This window comes from Calonectris borealis, chromosome 6 (genome assembly GCF_964195595.1).
Source record: "Calonectris borealis chromosome 6, bCalBor7.hap1.2, whole genome shotgun sequence".
Taxonomy (NCBI): Eukaryota; Metazoa; Chordata; class Aves; order Procellariiformes; family Procellariidae; genus Calonectris; species Calonectris borealis.
In genome coordinates this window covers 10,403,380-10,411,190 of record NC_134317.1, presented here as the reverse complement: position 1 = coordinate 10,411,190, position 7,811 = coordinate 10,403,380, and positions in this window count along the sequence as shown.

Here is a 7,811-nt window from a genome sequence, read left to right as displayed (position 1 = left end):
GCCTGCCTCCGAGCCCACCGCGGCCGTGCAGAATTGGCGGTCAAACGTGCTTTGTGTACCGTCCTGCTGCTGGCAGCTGAGCGGGGCGCGGGGTGCGGGGCTGCGCGGCACCCCTCCTGCGCCTTTCGGTCGGAGGAAGGGGGACGGTGAAACCGGCGTTTCCCAGCTCAAGCTGCTGGCCTGGCTCCGGCTTCCTCGGCACCTGATTCTGCAAGGGCTGTCACATGTGCTGAGCTTTATGGATTGAGGCAAAAATGACACAGCTCGTTACTCCAGAAACCACATTTTCATCACCAGTCTGGGGCCTCTCGGGGAGAACGTGCAATGAGAAGCAGAAAACAATTTGCTTTAACCTGTCCTAACGAGTAGTAAAGGCATTGCAATAAAAAAGTAGCGTTTATTGTATATATGTGGGGAGGGGTATAGGAGAATAATGCTGTTACATTCATTTATATATCATATATATTCATTATAACATTATATTCATTATTATTCTTCTATTAATGAATTTTTTCCTTTCTCATTGCACTGATAAGGAATACAATTTATTAAAAATACTCGCACATTGCATTCCCCCAAGCTTTGTGTTTCATTGCAAAGACTTTGAGAGAGCATTCCATATTACGAGGTCTGTGGTGATTCAGTGCAGATCCTATTACAGTTCCCAGAATAATGATTGGGTAGGATGGAATTTGTAACTATTTACTATAGTGATATATCTTTATATCTTTATATCTTTAGTGATAAATGTGGTTTCTTTGTGCGGGTATGTTGTGAACAACAGTGTCACCAAACATGTAGAAACCCAGAGGAGAGTCTGTGGGTCTAGAATAGACATATTAAGAATGGAAAAGGGAGAGATTTACAGCAGCAGAAACCCATTGTGGTTTAGATGAGCAATAAATGAATTTTCAAATCATTCAACTTTGGTTTTCGTCACACAGAAACAAAGTCTTTTTATTCTCAGTAATTCCTACTGAGCTGCTTGCTCTGATTGTGGTTTAGATAGTTTCTTCGCTGTATTTGAACTCCAAATTTTGGTTCGAGAAAGACAAATGGGTTTTTTAATCAAATAAAATAGCTTTCCCTAATGTCAGGTAAACGCCTTTGGCCAGCCACATGCCTGAGGCACAGCAAAGTGCCCTGTCTCTTTATGCCTTAAAGACCAGGACGGTCGGAAAGCCTGAAAGCAGAAACTTGGTGAACATAAAGTGTGTGCTTTAGAGGGGAAGGTGTGGCATAAGTAGATGGAGACTGCAAATGATTGCTGGATCTTTCCTTTTCTAGACACGTGTATATATAGTCAGGTAATGATTTGTCTGTAAATAAATTTGGGTTAGTTATAGTCAGGTCTGCTGCTGTGTTTGGTACTATAAAATTACAAGAGCTTAATTCCTACAAAAAATAAACTGATCATATGAGAAGTATTAGCTATATTAGTAGATGGGTATTAAGGCTGTTATGTGAGAAAATAAATAACCAATGTGGGTTTAAATCAGTGCAACTCCAAGGACTTCATTGGTATTGCCAATTTACACCAGCTGAAGACTCAGTCATTACACCCATCTGGTTATCCTAGAGGGTACAATGTCCTCTTGCACAAAAATGGGAGGAGCATGAGGGAAAAGCGTATGAAAACGTATCTGCATTGGCAATTGCCAAAATAAATACCTCAGCAAATAGTTTTGCAGACAAAGGAGACAGACATATGACCTGCAGAGAAATGTCACTTGCTCTGACTTTGACTGGAATTGCTATGAAACATCATGGGAGAAGCATCTTTTTCAGAAAGCAATGCAGAGTTGTTTCATTGCACTGGCTGCAGAACAAGGCAATACAGAATGTTCTGGATTTAGTTTTGGGACACAAATACTGCTCTGGATATGATAAATCTGCAATGAAAAACTCAGCAAAGTTCATACAAAGCAGAGGAGCCTAGAGCAGCCACATACCTATAGAAAAAGTGGAATTGCTCTCATGTCCATAACAGTGGCTTTTTAAAAGTTGTGTTTTGTAAAGGCCTTCATAGCTGCCCGATCCACCCGTTGAATGAGGCAAGGCCAGTCGGCTTAGCTGAAGGTGTGTCTGTAGCAGGACAATAAAGGAGGGTGAGAGGACGATGGATGGATGGATGGATGAGAAGGAGAGAGAGACAGTAAGAGAGTAGGTAGGAAAACCTAACCTGAGTCTTTCTGTGAGATGATAAAATGACCAGGTGTTTCTGGAGCTATATGGATGTGTAACTTGGGAAAAACCTATACGTATGACAAGAAAAAGCCTTCTGTGGAAGTCTGGAGCTGATTTCTCGTAGGGCTTCCGGAGTTTATATGGATAAGGACAACATCAGGCCAAAGTTATTGTTCTTTCCCTAAGCATGCTTTTATTGTGTGGAGTAGTGGGGCAACCACAGAGTGCATTCAGTATAAAAAGACCATCTGGGTAGGGTTCTTGTTCTCAGGGATTAGGCCAAGTTTGCTGTTAGGTGTATGAACAAATGTCAGTAGAGCTCGTCAAGCACAGTCTGCACATCCTGAATATCTATGGCATCCCTTTAGCAGGGGTCCTGAAGAAGCTCGTTTGTGGCCGATGACCAACAGCAGTTTCGCAACAAGGAATGCCTGTCCCTTCCTCATTCCACGTTGCAGACAACTACATCAAGTACTGCTGTTATTTCGGGCCTTTAGCTGGTATTGTAAAAAAATATTGTAAATTACAGAATTTTCTTTATCAAAATATTCTTCAGGAATATAAATCTCCTTCAAAGCCTTCTTGGAAGTTCTTCATGTTTTCAGAAGGCTTCTGGAAGGCCTTCAGAAATGAAGAATTATAGAACTGGGCACATTTTCCACAAATGCCTTTTATTTCACCAGCTGAGGCTGCTGTCTTGTCTCTTTTATTATCTGCAAAAGAAGGCTTAGTAGCCATCCTAGTTAGCACACAGCTGGGTCACAGGCAAAGATCGGCATGGCTGACAAGTCCTGCGACATATGGGGAGCTTGTTAGGCACAAAGAGGCAGTGGACTGTGAATGAGTCTGGGGTCTTGGCAAGAGCATAGCGTGCAGTGGATTAGTTCTATAAAATTGTTTTTCCAATAGGGTTGGCATTTTAGAGAGGGAAGGAAAAAGAGACAGTAGCAATGTGAAACCACGGGATCACGTGCGTTCTTACAGATGAAAAGGGCTTGTGCTTATCTCAGGTTAGCAACAGCATACACAATTCTAGGGCTGATATCAAAGGCATTTTTGCTTATTTATTTAGCCACTTGCAAAAGATGCTGGGTTGTCAGCTCCAGATGCTAAAGTCCTTTATTTATTTACTGAAAGGTGCTGTATGGACAAATGCAGCATGAGTTTCCCTATATCACTCTGCCAGTGTGGCTCAGCCCTGATGTAGTTGCCACACTCATTCAGTACTTGCTCAAATAGTTACCGAGGGAGTAAACACTGCCAGCCACAGTCGTGGTTTCTGAGATATGGAGTCCAGCCCAGTCAGAAGTTGACCAAGATAACCTCATTGCATGACATGCCAAAGAGCCACAAACAGTTGTAGTACTGAAGGACTATGACATATAAGTAAGATATGGAAATGCAAGGTAATCATCATCATGTTAGAATACATCCAAATATGGGATTTAGAAATTAAAGACTTCCTACCGTATTTTTATAGCATCATACGACATCTAGATTCAATGGACAGACTAAATAGCTGGGACACTGACCTTCATCGGGGCATATTTTTTTCAGTGATAAATTCTGGTGGGAAGCAAGGACAGTATGGAGCCTGAAGATACACGGAGAATGTATATGAATGCATTCCAGTCCTAGGTGTCATAAGTGTCACTTGCTAAGAGTCAAAATATGGTCAGTGCAGATGAATAAGTATATGTGAAAAGGGCAGGAAGGAAATTCATGTCAAATCAAGCTAAAAATAGGTGGCTAAGTAGATGAGGAGAATGGCATAAGAAATGCAAACAGAAAAACTGCAGTGTCTGAGAAGGAAAGCAGCCTTGTTGCGCAAGAAGTTAAAGTATTTTCTGAACTCGATTGAAAACTTTTTAAATATGTGTGTCATTGAAGATAGAAGGAAGAGGTTTCTCTGATAGTATATTTAAGGTTTGGAGGTTCACAATTTCTCTGCAGCCATGAAATTCAGATTCTCTTCCTTCCTTCCTTCCTTCCTTCCTTCCTTCCTTCCTTCCTTCCTTCCTTCCTTCCTTCCTTCCTTCCTTTTTTCCTTCTTTCTTTCTTTCCTTCTTTCTTTCTTTTTTCCTCTTTCTCTCTTTCTTCTTTCTCCCTTTCTCCCTTTCTTTCTCCCTTTCCATCTCTCTTTCGTTCATTCCATTTGTGGCATCTCAGATCCACAAGGAAGGAAAAGATTCTAGCAACTGCATTTGAAAGCTCCTACCCAGTATCACAAGGCTGCCATGTAGTCATTACTAAGGAATTGCAATGCCAATTGCATTCGGCAAAACTGTTGACTGAACTTATATCAATTGGCATTATATTTCTAGAGATACAGACCTTATATTTATGCCTACAAAAAATGTCAACAACTCATTTTAACTTATTTTGAGATACGGCAATAACCCACCCCTATTTTGCTCTTCACTGTACAAATACAGAGTGCGAACCAGTCTACCCCTGCGGAGTTTACAGCCTAGAGAGAGCAGCAGATTCCTCTGCAGCTGGTAGAGAGAAATAGCACATACGAAGTGAACTTTGATTTGATATATCTATTTTAAGTTTTAAAAATTGTCTTCTGGAGAAGGCTGTTTCTTTCCTTCACCTGTTGCAGAGGGAAAAGATGCCAAACTTCATAGACATCTAACTTTTAGGCCTCTGAATAAGGAGGTAATGGTATTATCCTGTGTAATTTGTTCAACAGCGCAGGTTATCTGGGTCAGCGTTGAGGAATGTTTGTGTTGCAACGAGTCTCGGGCATGGCTCTGTCAGACAGCAATCACTGCTGGCATTGACATTGCTGGACACATTACAGAGTAGTTTGAAAAATGTCTGTCTCTCTTAGCCAACGGAAATCTGCAAATTTACAGTGACAATTCAAATACCAGAAGTTCTCATTTCCAACAAATATTCCCATTTTGCAGCATGCAACTTCCTCTCAAATTTGACCTTTCCCTCAGAAAGCACACGGTGCAAAACGCAAAAATAAAGGAACCAAGAGCTCACCTTAGAAACACAGTTTTCCATTAAAAGCAGTTTTAATGAAATATATTCCATCAGCCTTAGTTGCTTTTGACAGTCAGTAAGTGATTCAGGTGCCTAAACATAGGATTCAGCGTCTGTCTGAGAAGCACTTTAAGGCATCCAGGACACCTGCAGGGAGCTGGGGATGCGACAGCCACGTGCAAGACCCGGACCGGCCCGAGGCTGCAGCTGCGGCTGGGGAGGGACACTAGGGCATCTAGAATAGCATCGCCCACCCTCGGTTAGGCAATTAGTCTCCAAATCTCTACAGAGCTACACAATTTCATATAATAAACCATCCCACCTGATACTGTTATTAATGGGCTATCAGAGCCTGATGGAGGGAGGTCAGCGACACAGTGCTCTTGAGTCTCACCCTACATTCATGACACTCTTTTGGGCCCTCCTGGTTATTTTACACCAGAGCAGCCAGAAATTCCTGCGCTGGCAGCTCCGTGCCGTGACCTCCAGCAAGCGCTGAGCAGCAGGTAGGTGGCTGAGCCACCACCCGCCACGCCGAGTCCGAGAGCAAGAGGCAGGCTGCCATCCAGGCACCCGCAGCAAGACCCGCTGCTCCCCTGGGAGCCCTCCTAGCCCCTGACACGCAGCCTCAGCCAGCTTGGCAAGAAAAAAAGCGAAGGCTGGTGTTTGGCAACCTGATTGTGCAAGGAACACAGGGATAAACGGAGCGATAGCTAGCAACCAGCTCCACGCAACTCTCCCTCAAGCTATAAAAAGACAAGAAGGATTAATAATCGTCTGAGTCAGCGCTATTTTTTTTTTTTGGTGTCGCAGAATCACAGAGGCAACACTGGAGAGCCATATGCTGGAGAAGGAAAGAAGACAGAAGAACGTCATATAACATAATATAAATGGAATTTGTATTGTAGAAGAAGAGCCTAGAAGATTGAAACCCTTTTCCCCCTGCCTTATTATTTTACTGCTTTGGCTCTAATCTTTGTGAAAATGTAAAGAATTGTCTCTTTCTTCTATAGTGACCTACCGGTTGGTGTCAGCAAAGAGTTGTTAGGCTGTCCTGGGTTTCTGGGCTGCTGCTTCAACTTGTCCTTTTCTGATGAAAGCAGGGATTTAGCCGCGTTGTGTAAGATTTGATGTTACAACCAGAACATGGGGTATGAACCTTCTGAACTTACATTTTGATGTGACGGCAAATGGATCTGTTAACAGAATTAGTTATCTTGTCTTCTACATGTGTTTTAAGGTTTAATGAGGAAGGCTTAAGAAGGTTTAACAAGGAAGATTTTTTAAATTCTTATCTGTTTTAGTAGAATTATTACACACAAGTTGAACCAACGTACATAGGACTTTACATGTACGGAAAAATATGTACCCAGCTGCATTGCTGATGTGGATCATGGAACTACGACCAGCCTAAACTGGCTCCTGGATTTTGTCTTATCCCTTCACTCCTAGACTACACATTTTGGACCCGAATTTCTGGTGGCATTGTAAATTTACCCCAGTGAAGAATTTGGCCTTCACATTGCAGAGAGACAAATAACATCTCAGTATTGTGTTTGTGTTTGGATTGTTCCTGGTGGTTTTTTGTAGGTTTTTTTCCTTCTTTTTTGCTCCATTGATTCATTTATGAAAAAAGATGATGAGATTCAGGCTTCTGATGGTATTTCCATTACCCAGGAATTGAAGTACTCTGAGCAGACCAGGACTTGCATAAAGATAAACACACGTACCCAAAGTGAACACAAATACTTTAAATACAGAAAAATATTACAAATTGTGCCCGGTGCTACTTACCCAGCAGACCTTCTGCTGTGGATTTATGGCTGTTGTCACAGTACTTTCTTCTCTGGCTTTTCGCGGAAGAAAGCTTTTTCAAGAACTAAATTAATTAAATTGATAGAGAGTGTTAAAGTAAAAATATTGTCCTTAGAGATATGCACATATATACATGCATATACGTACAATTAGCAATCAGTTCTTATAGAGCTTTGATCTGAATCCAGCAGATTAGATTATCTGATAATTAGTTTGTTTTGAGTTTGGATCTCCAGGGTAGATGCTGGACTCCAAATAACATAATTAGTTTGCGAAAGGGCACCAGCTCCTTGGCAGTTCACTGTCATTTTCTCAAACGTCCTTCCTGCGAGTTGTATGAAGATCTTCCATTCCAAATAAACTCAAAGCCGTGTGTCAGTTGCCAAATATATTATAAAAAATAGGGGAATTCCATGCACCAGTCTTTTTGAGAGTAATCTGCTCATACAATTTCTTGACTCTTAGCTCAGCTTTTCACAGCATTTGTGGTGCAGCAGAATAAAGATCATGTTTTATTCTAATTATGAAACTTTAGCTATATATTATTAGAGACTTCAGAAGTAGTTTGATGTGCTTGTAACCAGAACATGGGCCAAAATGAGTAATGTTTTGTCACCAGTGAATTTCTGCTGCTTCAGAAAAAGTGATCTTACGTTCATGACCAGCAATGATCTTATATCTTCAGATGAAACTTGGTCTCTTGTGGCCGTGCTAGAGAAGTGATACATTTTCTATTTGCTCTATAAGCAGAATTTCAGTTGCCCTGGCTTTCTCTTTTGCTGCATAATAAATAAGGAGTGTCGTTCAAG